The sequence below is a fragment of the Moschus berezovskii genome, chromosome X, assembly GCF_049115385.1.
Source record: "Moschus berezovskii isolate FMDL1 chromosome X, NW_MosBer_1.0, whole genome shotgun sequence".
Classification (NCBI taxonomy): domain Eukaryota; kingdom Metazoa; phylum Chordata; class Mammalia; order Artiodactyla; family Moschidae; genus Moschus; species Moschus berezovskii.
In genome coordinates, this window is record NC_142488.1 from 75,409,674 (window position 1) to 75,427,169 (window position 17,496).

General features: G+C 38.1%; 1 protein-coding gene and 1 pseudogene across 1 annotated transcript in view; both read left to right on the top strand.

The window, feature by feature from the left end:
- Window positions 1–17,496, top strand: part of DACH2 (dachshund family transcription factor 2) — an 858,509-nt gene that overhangs the window by 382,938 nt on the left and 458,075 nt on the right. The gene's annotated exons all lie outside the window — the stretch shown is intronic.
- Window positions 8,203–17,227, top strand: LOC148773354 (ubiquitin carboxyl-terminal hydrolase 10-like; annotated as a pseudogene).

Consider the following 17,496-nt stretch of genomic DNA (forward strand, 5'->3'; position numbering starts at 1 on the left):
ATACTCTATATCTTTATTGGTTATTTATATTTAATATAGCAGTGTGTACACGTCAGTCTCAAACTCCAAATCTATCCCTCCTTCCCACCCTTCCCTCCAGTAACCATAAGTTTGTTTTCTACATCTGTGACTGTATTTTTGTTTTGTAAATAGGTTCATTTGTACCATTTCTTTATATTTCACATAGAAGTGATATCATATGATATTCATCTTTGTCTAACTTTATTCAGTGTGACAATCTCTAGGTCCGTCCATGTTGCTGCAGATGACATTATTTCATTCTTTTTAATGGCTGAGTGATATTCTATTGTGTGTGTACATATATGTATATATATGTGTGTGTGTATGTGTGTGTATCCCATATCGTCTTTATTCTCTCATCTGTTGATGAAAACATGGGTTGCTTCCATGTCTTGGCTATTGGTAACAGCAATGCAATAAACATTGGTGTGCATGTGCATGTATCCTTTCAAGTTAGTGTTTTCATTTTCTTCCAGTATACACCCAGGAGTGGAATTGCTGAATCATATGGTAGTTCTATTTTTGACTTTTTAAGCAACCTCCATAATGTTTTCCATAATGCTCCACTAATTTACATTCCTCCCAACAGTGTAATAGACTTTCCTATTCTCCACATCCTCTCCAATATTTGTTACTTGTAATCTTTTTAATGATAACCATTCTGACATGTGTGAGGTGATATTTGTGGTTTTCATTTGCACTTCTCTGATGATTAGTAATGTTGAGCATCTCTTCATGTACCTGTTGACCATCTATAGTTCTTCTCTGAGAAAACATTTTTTCAGGTCTTCTAGCCATTTATTAATTGGATTGTTTGGTCTTTTGGTATTGGATTGCATGAGATGTTATGTATTTTGGAGATAAACCCATTATCCATCAAAATATTTGCAAATATTTTTCCCATTCTTAGTTTGACATTTTGTTTTATCAGTGGTTTCCTATGCTGTTGAAAAAGCTTTTCAGTTTAACTAGTTATCATTTGCTTAGATTTTCTTTTCTTTCCTTTGCCTTAGAAAATAGATCCAAAAAATTATTGGTAAGATTTATGTCAAAGTTTAACCCATTTTAAGGGTCTTTTTGTGTGTGTGTGCATAGTGTAAGAAAATATTCCAATTTCATTCTTTTAAATGTACCTGTCTAGTTTCTCTAGCATCAGTTGTTGAAGAGACGGTCTTTCCCCATTGTATATTCTTGACTCCTTTGCTATAGACTAATTGATCATACATGAATGGTTTTATTTTTAGCTCTTTTATTTTCCCATTGATCTAAGTGCCAGCTTTTGTGCCAGTACCATGCTGTTTTGATTACCGGAGCTTTGTAATAAAGTCTGAACTCAGGGGGAATGATGCCCCTAGATCTGTTCTTCTTCTGAAGATTGCTTTCTCTACTTGAAATCTTTTTTATTTCCACACAAATTTTAGGATTTTTTTTTTCTGGTTCTGTGATAAATGTCATTGGTACTTTGAAAGGGATTGTACTGAATCTATAGATTACCTTTGGTAGTATGATTATTTTATTTATTTTTAATTAATTATTTTAATTGGAGAATAATGACTTTATTTTTTATTTATTTTTTTTTTTTACATACGTGTTTCAATGCCATTCTCCCAAATCATCCCACCCTCACCCTCTCCCATAGAGTCCCAAAGACTGTTCTATACATCTGTGTCTCTTTTGCTGTCTCGTATACAGGGTTATCATTTGCATCTTTCTAAATTCCATATATATGTGTTAGTATACTGTATTGGTGTTTTTCTTTCTGGCTTACTTCACTCTGTATAATAGGCTCCAGTTTCATCCACCTCATTAGAACTGATTCAAATGTATTCTTTTTAATGGCTGAGTAATACTCCATTGTGTATATGTACCACAGCTTTCTTATCCATTCGTCTGCAGATGGACATCTAGGTTGCTTCCATGTCCTGGCTATTATAAACAGTGCTGCAATGAACATTGGAGTACACGTGTCTCTTTCAATTCTGGTTTCCTCGGTGTGTGTGCCCAGGAGTGCGATTGCTGGATCATATGGCAGTTCTATTTCCAATTTTTTGAGGAATCTCCACACTGTTCTCCATAGTGGCTGTACTAGTTTGCATTCCCACCAACAGTGTAAGAGGGTTCCTTTCTCTCCACATCCTCTCCAGCATTTATTGCATGTAGACTTTTGGATAGCAGCCATTCTGACAGGTGTGAAATGGTATCTCATTGTGGTTTTGATTTGCATCTCTCTGAATATGAAGGATGTTGAGCATTTTTTCATGTGTTTGTTAGCCATCTTTATGTCTTCTTTGGAGAAATGTCTGTTTAGTTCTTTGGCCCATTTTTTGATTGGGTCATTTATTTTTCTGGAATTGAGCTGCAGGAGCTGCTTGTATAATTTGGAGATTAATCCTTTATCAGTTGCTTCATTTGCTATTATTTTCTCCCATTCTGAAGGCTGTCTTTTCACCTTACTTATAGTTTCCTTTGCTGTGCAGAAGCTTTTGATTTTAATTAGGTCCCATTTGTTTATTTTTGCTTTTATTTCCAATATTCTGGGAGGTGGGTCATGGAGGATCCTGCTGTGATTTATGTCAGAGAGTGTTTTGCCTACGTTCTCCTCTAGGAGTTTTATAGTTTCTGGTCTTACATTTAGCTCTCTAATCCATTTTGAGTTTATTTTGGTGTATGGTGTTAGGAAGTGTTCTAGTTTCATTCTTTTACAAGTGGCTGACCAGTTTTCCCAGCACCACTTGTTAAAGAGACTGTTTTTCTCCATTTGATATTCTTGCCTCCTTTGTCAAAGATGAGGTGTCCATAGATGCGTGGATTTATCTCTGGGCTTTCTGTTTTGTTCCATTGATCTATATTTCTGTCTTTATGCCAGTACCATACTGTCTTGATGACTGTGGCTTTGTAGTAGAGAATAATGACTTTAGAATACTGTGATGGCTTTTGCCATACATCAACATGGATTGGCCACAGGTATACATGTATCACCCCATCCTCAACCCCCCTTCTACCTCCCTTCCCACCCAATCCGTCTGGGTTGTCCCAGAGCAACTGCTTTTGGTTTCCTGCTTCATGCTTCAAATTTGCACTAGTCATCTATTTTACGTAAGTATATGTAAATGTTTCAATGCTATTCTCTCAAATCATCCCACCCTCACCTTCTCCCACTGAGTCCAAAAGTCTGTTCTTTACCTCTGTGTCTCCTTTCCTGCCCTGCATATAGGATCATCAGTACTGTCTTTCTAAATTCCATATGCATGCATTAATATACAGTATTTGTCTTTCTTTTCCTGACTTCCTTCACTCTGTATAATAGGCTTCAGTTTCATGAACCGCATTAGAACTGACTCAAATGCATTCCTTTTTTATAGATGAGTAAGATTCCATTGTGTATATGTATTACAATTTCCTTATCCATTCATCTGCTGATGGAAATCTAGGTTGCTTCCGTGTCCTAGCTATTGTAAGCAGTGCTGCATTGAGCATTGAGATACATATGTCTTTTTCAATTCTGGTTTCCCCAGTGTATATGCCCCGCAGTGGGATTGCTGGGTCATATGGCAATTCTATTCCAAGCTTTTTAAGGAATCTCCACACTGTTCTCCATAGTGACTATACCAGCTTGTATACCCACCAACAGTGTAAGAGAGTTCCCTTTTCTCCACACCTTCTCTAGTATCTATTGTTTGTGGACTTTTTGATGATGGAGGTACTGATGGGCATGATATAGTACCTCGCTGTGGTTTTGATTTGCATTTCTCTAATAATTAGTGATGTTGAGCAACTTTTCATGTATTTATTAGCTACCTATTTGTCTTCTTTGGAGAAATGTCTGTTTAGGTATTTTGCCCACCTTTTGATTGGATTGTTCATTTTTCTTGTATTGAGCTGCATGTGCTGCTTGTATATTTTTGAGATTAATTCTTTGTCAATTGTTTCATTTGTTATTATTTTCTCCCACTCTGAGGGCTGTCTCTTCACCTTGCTTATAGTTTCCCTCATTGTGCAAAAGCTTTTAAGTTTAATTAGGTCCCATTTGTTTATTTTGTTTTTATTTCCATTACTCTTGAAGGAGGTTCATAGAGGATCTTGCTGTGATTTATGTCAGAGAGTGTTCTTCCTATGTTTCCCTCTAAGAGTTTTATGCTCTCTGGTCTCACATTTAGGTCTTTAGTCCACTTTGAGTTTACTTTTTATATGGTATTAGAAAGTATTCTAGTTTCATTCTTTTACATGTAGTTAACCAGTTTTCACAGCACCACTTATTGAAGAGACTGCTTTTTCTTCATTCTGTATTTTTGCCTCCTTCGTCAAAGAAAAGGTGTCCTCAGGTGCGTGAATTTATCTCGGGACTTTCTATTTTGTTCCACTGATATATATTTTTGTCTTTGCGCCAGTACCAATGCTATCTGATCACTGGAGCTTTGTAACATAGTCTGAAGTCAGGAGAGTTGATTCCCCCAGTTCTGTTCTTTCTAAAAATTACTTTGGCCATTTTAGTTCTTTTGTGATTCCATACAAAATTTGAAATTATTTGTTATACTTCTGTGAAAAATACCATTAGTAGTTTGATAGTGAGTGCATTGAATCTGTAGATTGGTTTGGGTAGTATACTCATTTTCACTATATTGATTCTTCCTATCCAAGAACATGGTATATTTCTCCATCTATTTGTGTCATCTTTGATTTCTTTCATCAGTGTTTTATAGTTTTCTGTATACAGGTCTTTCTTCTGCTTCAGTTACTCTACTGCTTGTTCCCTCCAGAGTGTTTTTACTCTCGGTTGTTGCATTCTTCATTATTGATTGACTATTCTTTATTTCTTCTAGGTCCTTGTGAAACATTTCTTGCATCATCTCAATATATGTCTCTAACCTTTTTATTTGTTGATACTTTTTGTTTTCAAGATTTTGGATCATCTTTACTATCATCATTCTGAATTCTTTTTCAGGTATATTTCCTATTCCCTCCTCTTTTATTTGGTTTGATGTGTTTTTATCATGTTATTTCACCTGCTGGGTATTTCTGTGTCTTTTCATTTTGTTTAGTTTGCTGTGTTTGGGGGTCTCCTTTCTGCATGCTGGAAGGTTGTAGTCCCTCTTAATTGTGGAATCTGTTCCCTGTGAGTGTGGTTTGATCAATGGTTTGTGAAGTTTTCCTGGTTAGGGGAACTTGTGTCTGTGTTCTGGTAGATGGAGCTTGAGCTTGTCTTTCTGGAGGGCAATGCAGTGTCCAATAGTGAATTTTGAGGTATCCATGGTGTTTGTATGAGTTTGGTCAGCATGCCTTTTAATATTCAGGGTTGTGTTCCTGTTTTGCTTGATGATTAGCATGGGTTACAATGCACTGGAACTTGCTGGCTCTTGAGTAGAGCCTGGTCTCAGCATAGGTATGAAAGCTTTTGGGTGGGCTCTCATCTATTAATGTTCCCCAGAGTCAGGAGTTCTATGATAGTCTAAAGTTCTGGAGTTGAGGCTTCTGCCTCTGGGTTTTGGTGTCCCTCTTACAATAACATCAAGACTTTTCTTTCTACAGAGCACTGAAGACAACCCCCCTGGGTTAATGGTGGAACAATTCTCCACAGCCAGGAACACCCAAAGAGATTAGCAGAGTTATGTAGAGAAAAGGTAGGGGGGAGATAGAGGTGACCAAGGGAAGAAAAGGGAGAGTTTCAGCTTAACTGCAGGATTTTAATCTGTTGCACCTGTCACTTCCAGGGTGATTCTCCTTTCTTTTCTTTGCTTAGACTGGCCTCTTCTGCTTGCAGATCTCTTCAGGGTCCAATTTCTGCTCTGACATGAGGGGACAAAAGTGGACGCTTATTCAGGTTCACTTGCTTGGTTGTGTTGTGGAGAGGGAAGGACACTACAAACAAACACCAGAGAGCTGTGATAATTTTACATTTTCCTTTCAAATTTGGATTCCTTTACTTTTGTTTGATTATTCTGACTAGGATTTTCAATACTATGTTGAGTAAAATTGTTGAGAGTGGGCATCCTTGTCTTGTTCCTAGTCTTATAGGAAATGCTTTTAACATTTTATTGTTAAGATGACGACCCTATCATATATGACCTTTATCATGTCGAGGTGTTTTGTACCTTCATTGTGGAGTTTTTATCATAAATGGACGTTGGATTGTCAGAAAGCTTGTTTTGCATCTTTTGACATGATCATATCATTTTTATCCTCTTGTTAAGGTGGGGTATCAGTTTTATTGATGTGTAGACATTGTATACATTCTTGCATTCCTTCAATAAATTCCACTTGTTCATGGTGTATAATCTTTTTAATGGATTGTTGAATTTGGTAGGCTATTATTTTTGGTGGATTTTTGCATATATATTCACTAGTGATATTGTCCTATAATTTTATTTTTTTGTGTGTTAAGTTTGGTTTTGGTGTCAGGATGATTCTGGCCTTGCAGAATATTTGAAAGACTTATTTTCTTTACAGATTTTTGGAATAGTTTGAGAAGAATAGATGTTAGCTCTTCTCAAACTGATAGAATTCACCTATGAGCCCATCTGGTCCTGGGCCTTTTTTGTTGAAATATTTTTATTAGTTTCATTACTGGTAGTTGTTCTGTTCATGTTCTTTATTTCTTCTTGGTTCAGTGTTGGGAAGTTATACGTTTCTAGGAATTTGTCTATTTCTTTGAGATTGTCCATTTTATTGGTATATAGTTGTTCATAGTGATTGCATTTTTGTGATGTTGGTTGTAAATTCTTTTTCATTTTATTGATTTGAGCTCTTTTTTCTTAATGAGTCTGGCTAAAGGTTTATTGATTCTGTTTATCTTTTCAAAGAACCAACTCTTAATTCCATTGATCTTTTCTGTTTGTTTGTTTTTTGGTCTTTACTTCATTTATTTATACTCTGGTCTTTATGTGATTTCTATCCTTCTACAAACTTTAGGCTTTGTTTTTTCCTTCCATTTCTTGTCTTTTCGGTGTAAAGTTAGGTTTTTTGACTTTTTACTTCTTTCTTGAGGAGGCCTGTATCACTATACACTTCCCTCTAAAACTGCTTTTGCTGCATCTCGTAGATTTTGGATTGTTGTGTTTTCATTTTCATTTGTCTCCAGGTAGTTTTTTAATTTATTTTTTCTCTTTTTGATTTCTTAAGTGATTCATTTTTTGTTTTGAAACATATAGTTTAAATTTTATCTCTCTCTGTGTGTGTGTGTTTTCTCTTTTAGTTGATTTCTAGTCTCATAAATATTTTGGTCAGAAAATATGCTTGATATGATTTAAATACCCTTTTTTAAATATTTTGTGTTGGAGTATAGTCAATTACCAATATTGTGTTACTTTCAGTTGAACAGTGAAGGGATTCAGCCATACATATATATGTGACCATTCTCCCTCAAAGTCCCTTCCCATTCAGGCTCCCACATAACATTGAACAGAGTTCCGTGTGCTATACAGTATGTCCTTGCTGGTTATCCATTTTAAATACAGCAATGTGTACATGTCAGTTCCAAACTCCTTAACTCTCCCTTTCCCCTATCCTTCCCTCTAGCAACCATAAGTTCATTGTCTGTGAGTCTTTCTGTTTTGTAACTGAGTTCATTTGTATAATTTCTTTTTAGATTCCACGTATAAGAGATGCCATATGATATTTATCCTTATCTCTATGACAATCTCTATTTCCATCCATGTTGCTGCAAATGGCATCATCTCATTCTTAATGGCTAAGTAATATTTCATTGTATCTTTGTGCCACATTTTCTTTATCTATTCCTCTGTCAATGGACATTTAGGTTGCTTCCATGTCTTAGTTATTGTAAACAGTGCTACAGTGAACATTGGGGTGCATGTATCCTTTTGGATCATGTTTTTCTTGGATATATGCCCAGGAGTGGGATTGCAGGGTCATATGATAGCTACATTTTTAGTTTTTTAAGGAACTTCCTTACTGTTCTCCTATGATGTCAATTTTCTTGAATTTACAAGACCTATTTTGTGACTTATGTGGGCTGCATGGGTCTTTCAGTTGTGTCTGACTGAAAACCGTGAGTATCCTGTTAGGCATGGCCAACCCCTAGACCATTTGTTTGCCAGGCCCTGCCTTGTGTAAAGACTGCTAGCTGCTGGTTGGTGTGACTTGGTTATGAAGCAACTAGCTGTGGAACCCTGAGGGATACCAGGTCTAGTGCTAACCCAGTTGTGGATGGAGCCTGGTTCTGGAATGCGTGTTTGTGAGACTGTGTTCCTGGAACCAGTGTTGACTTGCTGGTGGGTGGGTCCTGTTCCTGACATGGCTGACTGGGGTATCCAAGGTGTTCTACAGGTGGTCCCAAAATTGCAATTGGGTGAAGCTGGATCCCAGAGTGGCTGGCTGAGAAAATTAAGGTATCTTGAAACTAGTGTCAGCCTGCTGATAGGTGAAGCTGGGGTCCAAGCTGTGCTGGGGTTGGTGCCAGCTCACTGCTAGGGGTTACTGGGCCTGGGGTCACTGATAACATGGCACTGGGATTCCTAAAGCTGGTATTTGCTTGTAGGTGATTGGAGCTGAATTCTAGGGGCCACTGGCTGAGGGGCTAAAGGTATCCCAGAGCAGGGCTTGACTGCTGGTGGTGAGTAATGAAGTCAGGGTGGGGATTCCATGGGTGGTGCCAGTCTGCTGGTAGGTGTGCTGGGATCTGCCATAGGAGGCTTCAGGGCTGTGGTGGTCCTGGGGCTGGTGTTTACCCATAGGTGGGCACTCATTGGCTTATTCTTTATTTCAACAGAAAAGAATTTAGTCTATAACCATTAATTATGGTACTAACTGTAAAATTGCTGTGAATGTTCTATACCAAGTTGAGGAAGTGCTCCTCTATTTATGCCTTTCTATCAGGAATGTGTGTTAAATTTTGTCAAATCCTTTTTCTGTGTATATTTATATTATTACATGATTTTTCTTCTTTTACTCTTGATGGAACAAACTACATTCGCTAATTTTCATATGCTGAGGCAAATTTTCATATCTGGAAGAACTCTCATTTGATTATGGTGTATGACTTGTATAAATTGTTGGATTCAATTTGCTAATATTTTGATAAGGACATTTGCATCTATGTTTTTGAGAGATATCCATCTATAGTTTTTATCTCTTTTAATGCCTTTGATTTTGGTGTTAGTGTAAGGCTGGCCTCAAAAAATGAGTTAGAAAGTATTCCATCTGCATTTATTTTCTATAAGAGAATGTAAAGAATTGGTGTAATTTCTTCCTTAAATGTTTGGTTTTATTTACCAGTGTAACAATTGTGTCTTGTGCTTTTTGATTATGAGTTAATTGTGTTTTAACTATTGATTAAAATTTAAACAGATATGAGACTATTCATATTATCTATTGCTTTTTTTTTATTTATTGAAGTATAGTTGGTACACAAATTTATGTTAGTTTCAGTTATAAAACATGATATTTTAACATTTAACTATTTACAAAAGTATAACCATGATAAGTCTAGTAATCATTTTCATCAATCAAAATTATTCCAGGTTTACTGATTATATTCCTTATGTCATATATAATGTTTCCATGACTTAGATATTTTAAAAGTTGAATATGCACCTCTCAATCTCTGTCTCCTATTTCATCCACTTCCCCACCTCCCTTCCCTCTGGCAATCACCAGTTTGTTCTCTGTATCTATGAGACTGTTCCATTTTGTTACATTTGTTCTTTTTTTTTAGATTCCACATATAATTGAAATCATACAGATTTTTTCTTTTTCTTTCTGACTTATCTTACTTAGCACAATACTCTGTGTGTCACAAATTGCAAGATTTCATTGCATTTTATGGTTGAGTAATAGTTCCTGGGTCAGGAAGATCCGCTGGAGAAAGGATAGGCTACCCACTCAAATAATCTTGGGCTTCCCTTGTGGCTCAGCTGGTAAAAAAATTTGCCTGCAATGCGGGAGACCTTGGTTTGATGCCTGGGTTGGGAAGATCTCTTGGAGAAGGGAAAGGCTACCCACTCCAGTATTCTGGCCTGGAGAATTCCATGAACTGTATAGTTCATGGGGTTTCAAAGAGTCAGACATGACTGAACAGCTTTCATTTTCAATAGTTCATTGAGTAATGGTTCATATATTCTTTATCAATATATATCTATTGATTAGGTTGTTAATTATAGGTTAGCTTCTATATCTTGGCTTAGGTTGCTTCCATATCTTGGTTCTTGTAAATAATGCTGCAATGAACATAAGGGTACATATAATTTTTCAAATCAGTGTTTCTGTTTGCTTTGGGCAAATTCATGAAAGTGGAATTGCTGTAGTGTAGGATACTTCGTGTTTCCCAGGTGGCCCAGTGGTAAGGAATCTGCCTGTCAATGCAGGAGAAGCCAGAGACACGTGTCTGATTTCTGGCTTTGGAAGAGGCCCTGGAGGAGGATATAGCAACCCACTCCAGTATTCTTGTCTTAGAAATTCCATGGATAAAAGAGCAAATAGGTTCCTTCCTTGCAAATAGGTTCATCAATACCATTTATCTAGATTCCATATATATACATGTTAATATACAATTTTGCTTTTTTGTTTTTGACTTACTTCACTCTGTATAACAGGCTCTAGGTTCCCATTATAACATTGTAAAGCAATTTTCTACAATTCAAAAGGAAAGAAATAAACAACTTAGCTTTCTTTTGAATAGTATTAGGGTGATAAGTCATTTTCCATACTTTTATTTTAAATATGTGTTTATATTTAAAGTTGGTTTCTTGTAAATGACTTCTAATTTAGTTCAGTGAAATCACTCAGTTGTGTCCAACTATTTGCAACCCCATTGACTGCAGCATGTCAGGACTCCCTGTCCATCAGCGACTCCCAGAGCTTCAAACTCGTGTCCATTAAATCACTGATGCCATCCAACCATCTCATTCTCTGTCGTCCAGTTCTCCTCCTGCTTCCGATCTTTCCCACCGTCTTGGATGTGAGAGTTGGAATGTGAAGAAACCTGATCACCATAGAATTGATGCTTTTGAACTGTGGTGCTGGAGAAGACTCTTGAGAGTCCCTTGGACTGCAAGGAGATCCAACCAATCCATTCTAAAGGAGATCAATCCTGGGTGTTCATTGGAAGGACTGATGCTAAAGCTGAAACTCCAATACTTTGGCCACCTCATGAGACGAATTGACTCACTGGAAAAGACTCTGACGCTGGGAAGGATCGGGGGTGGGAGGAGACGGGGACAACAGAGAATGAGATGGTTGGATTGCATCACCGACTTGATGGAGATGAGTTTGAGTGAACTCCGGGAATTGGTGATGGACAGGGATGCCTGGCGTGCTGTGATTCATGGAGTCGCAGAGTCGGACACGACTGAGCGACTGAACTGAACTGAACTGAGTTGTTTCTAATGAATCAGTTCTTTACATCATTACCTCCTTTACGTAGAAGCACAGTCAACCTTGTTGATATAAGATGCTCGGGGCTGGTGCACTGGGATGACCCAGAAGGATGACATGGGGAGGGAGATGGGAGGGGGGTTCAAGATGGGGAGCACATGTAAACCTGGGGCGGATTCATGTCAATGTATGGCAAAACCAATACAATGTTGTAAAGTAATTAGCCTCCAATTAAAATTAAAAATAAATAAATTAATTAAAGCATGTATTTCGGTTTTTCCGTGAATGCCAAGGTACACCATTTCTGTACCACCAATCACACACGTAAATTATGGCCTATGATTTGAGTAGTCCTTGCTGTACTTGTAACAAAGGCCCTGAGTTTTTATGAACTTTGGTTATGATTACCTATCAATCTTCTGATTCCCCCTTGTAGTCCTAAGGGAAAGAGGAAATTTGCAACTCCATGGACTGTAGCTCACTAGGCTCCTTTGTCCATGGGATTTTTAAGTCAAGGATACTGGAATGGGCTGAAGTTTCCTTCTTCAGGAGGTTTTCCTAATCCAGGGATTGAACCTGCGTCTCCTTCATTGGCAGGTGGATTTTTTTACCACTGAGCCACCTGGGAAGCCCTGTTTATAATACTATGAAATACAATTCAACTCACATATTTTCCTCCACAATTTAAAATCTTGAAATTTATTTCATTTTCTTCTAGTAATGTGTGCAAACTCTTGTTTATACATCAAATGTTTATTATAGTGAAAACTATTATTTAATTTGACATCATTATTACTACATTAAAGTAAAGCAAAAATGTGTTAATACTGCATATCTTCTGTTACACGCCTTTAATGTAGTAAAGACCTGAAATGTGACTTTGATATTGTTTACATTTTAATGTCATAGAAAAATACTCTGGGGACTTCCCTTTTGGTCCAATGGTTAAGAGATAACCTTCCAATGCAGGTGGTGTAGGTTTGATCCCTGGTTAAGGAGCTAAGATTCCACATGCCTTGTGGCCAAAAACCAAAACAGAAACAATATTGTAACAAATTCAATAAAATAGTACACATTAAAAAAAAATCTTTAAAAAAGGGAAATGATTTCCTTAAAAACAAAGGGAAAGTCATATCCAAAATAAGAAATAAAAAAAAATAAGAAAAGTACTCTGAAGATACAATAGTTCTTATTTACTTTTCACTGCAATGAATAGTATATCAAAGGAAAGCAGACATCTTCTCCTTCTGCTATGATTGGCCAAAAGAAAATTCAGGAATAGAAGACAATATGTAGTCTTCTGTGAATAAATGTAGTGGGAAATTATGACTGAGGCAAATAGAAACCCAGGCATACAAACTTCCTTTCTCAGTTAAAATAAAAATCCTTACAAAAAAATTAAGAGCTGACAGTAAGTTGTCCAGTTTCCATGACTTCTGGTTAAAGATCTTCATTATAGATTTATTATTTTTACTTCATTATACAATGCAGATTCCTTTCATTACTGAGGATCATAATATTAAGTTCTTTCAAATGGAAAAGAGCTATTTCTTTGGGAGAGTGTGTGTACTGCTATTACTTTTGTTATTGTTGTTTTCAGTCTCAAGGACAGAATTATATTTTTGTCTTTTGAACAAGTATTTAATATGGAGGCAACATTGGCAAAAGGGAAATAAATATTAGTATCTAGATACTTGGTGCTTATTTCAAAATGAAGGGTGGAATAAAATGAACCTTGGTTCTTTTGTATCTATAAAATTATTAAACTCTACTCTCTTGTGAACACCCTTAGTTTCCACTTGTCTTGCTTTAATGTTTTTCCATCCTCTTCCTCCTCTTCATTTATTTCTTAACCACTTATTACATGTACTTTTGTTGTTGTTGTTGTTCTAAGGGATACCTAAGGGATCTTATTGAAAATATATATAAATTAAAATCTGATGCAAAGAGGAAGCAGTGTGAAGAGTTAGTTGAGCACCAAGGCTTATTAAAATGGGCTGCCGTGGCCCTCTGTAACCTGTAGTATATTTGGGGACTTTTACCCCTGATGAATTCAATCAGTTCTTTGTGACTCAGTGCTCTTCATATGAGTTTCTTCCATACAATGGAACAGTTCTGTGTGCACACGTTGTTGATAGAGAAGTTATCAAAGAATTAAATTTAGTGTTAATGAAGTAACTGAACCCAGTGACATTTTGCAAGAACTCTCAACTATAGCATTTCAAGCTCATTGAATCCATAGGCCCCGGAATTTGTCCTTAGTTGCACAATTTCCAAAAAGATTTCTGATGGCATAGATAAAGAAGTGAATTATAGCTTCACGAGCTACCAGTACTGACTCTCTGCCCTTCCTTCGTATGACAACTCTAATGTGGAGGTGGAAGTTTTAGACAACAATGGCATCTCAGGTGGTAGAACAAATGAAGCATAAAAAGGAAGGAAAATGTCCACCTGGATGTTAGAGTTACTCAAATGATGGTGGAGAGAGTAGTACTTCTACAGAAGCCCTGGTCAATGGCCATGCCAATCCGGCAGTCCCGAACAGTATAGGTTTAGAGGATGTGGAGTTCATGGATGATGTGCCCCTGTTGGAGACACCCAAGACTTATGGCAGCCCTGAGAACGCCATGGACTTCATCAGTGACACTGTGCCTGGTGATTCTTTTCTCGGAGCCCTTGACAATGGGGCCAGGACTGCAGGGCAACCTGAGGGCTGCCATGGGTTTGACTTTGAACAACATTGCCTCAGTGCAGAAGCTGGCAGGGACACCCTGTCGAAGATAGTTGTGGCTCAGACTTATGTTAGGCCTGATATTACTGAGAACCCCGGAGTTTCCAACAGACAAATACTTGAATCCTTGAGTGAGGGCACAGCTGCCAACAGGGTGGATTTGCATACTGTGAAAAGCTTGGACATGGAAAGCCAAGAGCACCTCCCCTCCTGTGGGAGGCCCAGGCTCTGTGGCAGGCACTGCACCTACTAGTCAGCTCGTGAAGTAGTGAGCCAGTCTTTTTCATGATTCTAAGTCATCTTCTTCTTCCTCCTTCTTCCCCTCCCCTCCCCCTGCCCGTGCCCCCTCCTATTCCATCTCTTCCCCTGTGGTTTCTGTGGAAACAAAGTGTTCCCTTCCTGCCACGTCTCTGTCTCCCCTGGTCTCTGAAAAACAGGCCAAAGTCAAGAAAGGGCTGGTTCCAGTTTTGGAGGATCCTGTAGCCATAAAGTTGTAGAGTAATTGGAAAACAAAACCCTGGTTCATAAACTAGTGCCATTTCAAGTTCGTGGGCTAATTAATAAATGAAACTGGTGCTACATTAACACTATACTGCAGTTATTGGTTGCTTGCCTTCCAATGTATCACCTCTATTGTTTCACCTGTAGTTCATTCCCCTATATTCAAAAGTGCAAAAGCCTTGTAAGTTCACACTTATGATAGATAAGTTTGTTTTGTGAATGTATGAGTTTACTCTTATGGAAGTACCTCTAAAACCTATACAAGCTTTTTGGGATAAAGTCATGAGGGATATGTGCCCCCTGGGAGAAATATCAACAACCTCAGATATGCAGGTGATACCACTCTAATGGCAGAAGGTGAAGAGAAACTAAAGAGATTCTTGATGCAGCTGAAAGTGGAGAGTAAAAAAAAAGCTGGCTTAAAACTCAACATTTAAAAAAGCCCCTAAGATTATGGCATCCAGTCCCATCAGATCATGGCAAATAGAAGGGGAAAAGTGGATGCAGTGACAGATTTTATTTTCTTGGGTTCCAAAATCACTGCAGACAGTGACTGCAGCCATAAAATTAAAAGACACCTGCTGCAAGGAAGTAAAGCTATGGCAAAACTAGACAGCATATTAAAAAGCAGAAACATCACTTTTCCAACAAAGGTCTGTATATTGAAACTGTGGTTTTTCCAATAGTCATGTATGGATGTGAGAGTTGGATCAGAAAGAAGGCTGAGCACAGAAAAAATGATGCTTTTGAATTGTGGTGTTGGAGAAGATTGTTGAGAATCCCTTGGACTGCAAGGAGATCAAATCAGTCAGTCTTAAAGAAAAGTCTTTCCAAGGACTGACACTGGAGCTGAAGTTCCAATACTTTGGGAAACTGATCGAAAGAGCTGATTCATTGGAAAAGACCCTGATGCTGGGACCAGTTGAAGGTAAAACGTGAAGGGGACGGCAGAGAATGAGATGGTTAGAGAGCATCACTAACCCAATGGACATGAATTTGAGGAAACTCTGGGAGATAGTGGAGGATGGGAAACCTGGTGTGCTGCAGTCCATAGGGTTGGACGTGACTTAGCAACTGCTCAATAACAACAAAATCCCCTCTGTAGCTGCTGTTGACCCATGTGTATTTATATACTTCAAACAGTTATCAAGTCAAACCTGTCTGAAAAGGGTCCACAAGAAGACACTGTGGAGTCAGTTCAGTTCAGGTGCTCAGTCATGTCTGACTCTTTGTGACCCCATGAGCTGCAGCATACCAGGCCTCCCTGTCCAACTACAAATCCCAGAGTCCACCCAAACTCATGTCCATTGAGTCGGTGGTGCCATCCAACCATCTCATTCTCTGTCATCCCCTTCTCCTCCTGCCCCCAATCCCTCCCAGCATCAGAGTCTTTTTCCAGTGAGTCAACTCATCGCATGAGGTGGCCAAAGTATTGGAGCTTCAGCTTTAGCATCAGTCCTTCCAATGAACACCCAGGACTGATCTCCTTTAGGATGAACTGGTTTGACCTCCTTGCAGTCCAAGGGACTCTCAAGAGTCTTCTCCAACACCACAGTTCAAAGGCATCAGTTCTTTGGCACTCAGCTTTCTTTATAGCCCAACTATCACATCCATATGTGACTACTGGAAAAACCATAGCCTTGACTAGATGGACCTTTGTCAGCAAAGTAATGTCTCTGCTTTTTAATATGCTGTCTAGGTTGGTTATAAGTTTCCTTCCAAGGAGTAAGCGTCTTTAATTTCATGGCTGCAATCACCATCTGAAGTGATTTTGGAGCCCCAATAAATAAAGTCTCTCACTGTTTCCACTGTTTTCCCATCTATTTGCCATGAAGCGATACACAGGCTTTATCCTAAATGGACTTCATGAGATATGCTGAACTCAAAGAAACTTATTTCACCAAATAATGAAAAACTTACTATTTCTAATGGGCCCAGAAGCCACTCAGTGAATGAAGACAGGCAGGAAGAACCAGGTGAAGGAAATAAGCATGAATGGGAGCAAGTGGGCCCCTGAAATAAGACTTAGGTCATTTGCCAGATGGATTTTGTTTAGACTCCAATCACTGGCATTTTTGGTGGACACATCATATCTGTGGTTTCCCAGGAAAATTCAAGAGTCTACCACCCTGCAGCCTTTCTTCATGTTGCAGCTAGTATATTCAGTTCCACATGATACACACTGTCCAGGAGATTCTGGTGGCAAGATTGTATGTCTAGGTTTACACATTATCAAAGCCAAACAAGAGGTTGAGATCAGTCAAAGAGTTACTCTGGAAAAACTCCCTCCTGTTCTCATGTTGCACCTGAAATAGTTTGTTTACCAGAAGACTGGTAAATGTCAGAAGCTTATCAAAAATATTGACTATCCTGTGGCCTTGGAAATTAATAAAGAACTGCTTTATTCAGGGGTTAAAAATAAGAATTTTAAATGCCACAGAACCTAGAAGCTATTTACAGTTGTCTACCACCATGACTGCAGCACCACAGGTGACCACTATACCACGAATGTCTCAGATAAGTCTTAATGTCAGGCTGTACATCAAGGGCCAGTAGGTTGAAGTGATTAATCATTACAAGGTGGTGAAAGCCACTGCTGAGTACTCTGCCCTCGTTATGTATTACCACTCTGTGGATCTGCTGTAACCATCACTATGTGCACTCAATGCTCCTTGTAGAGTCAAGTTTCACCAAGTCTGCTCCTCTCTTAAGTGGCTCTTTAGAGAGAAATATTTTGTTGCAAAAATGGACTAAAATGAAAGGAGATGCCTTGGGTTTTGTGCACAACACACTTTATTTTGACTTCTAATTTCCAAATGAAAATCATTTGACTTAAAAAGACTGTCTCTACTTAAGAAAATATACACAATAAAACATATTTCTGAAATAAAGATGTTTGCTGAAATAATACTGAT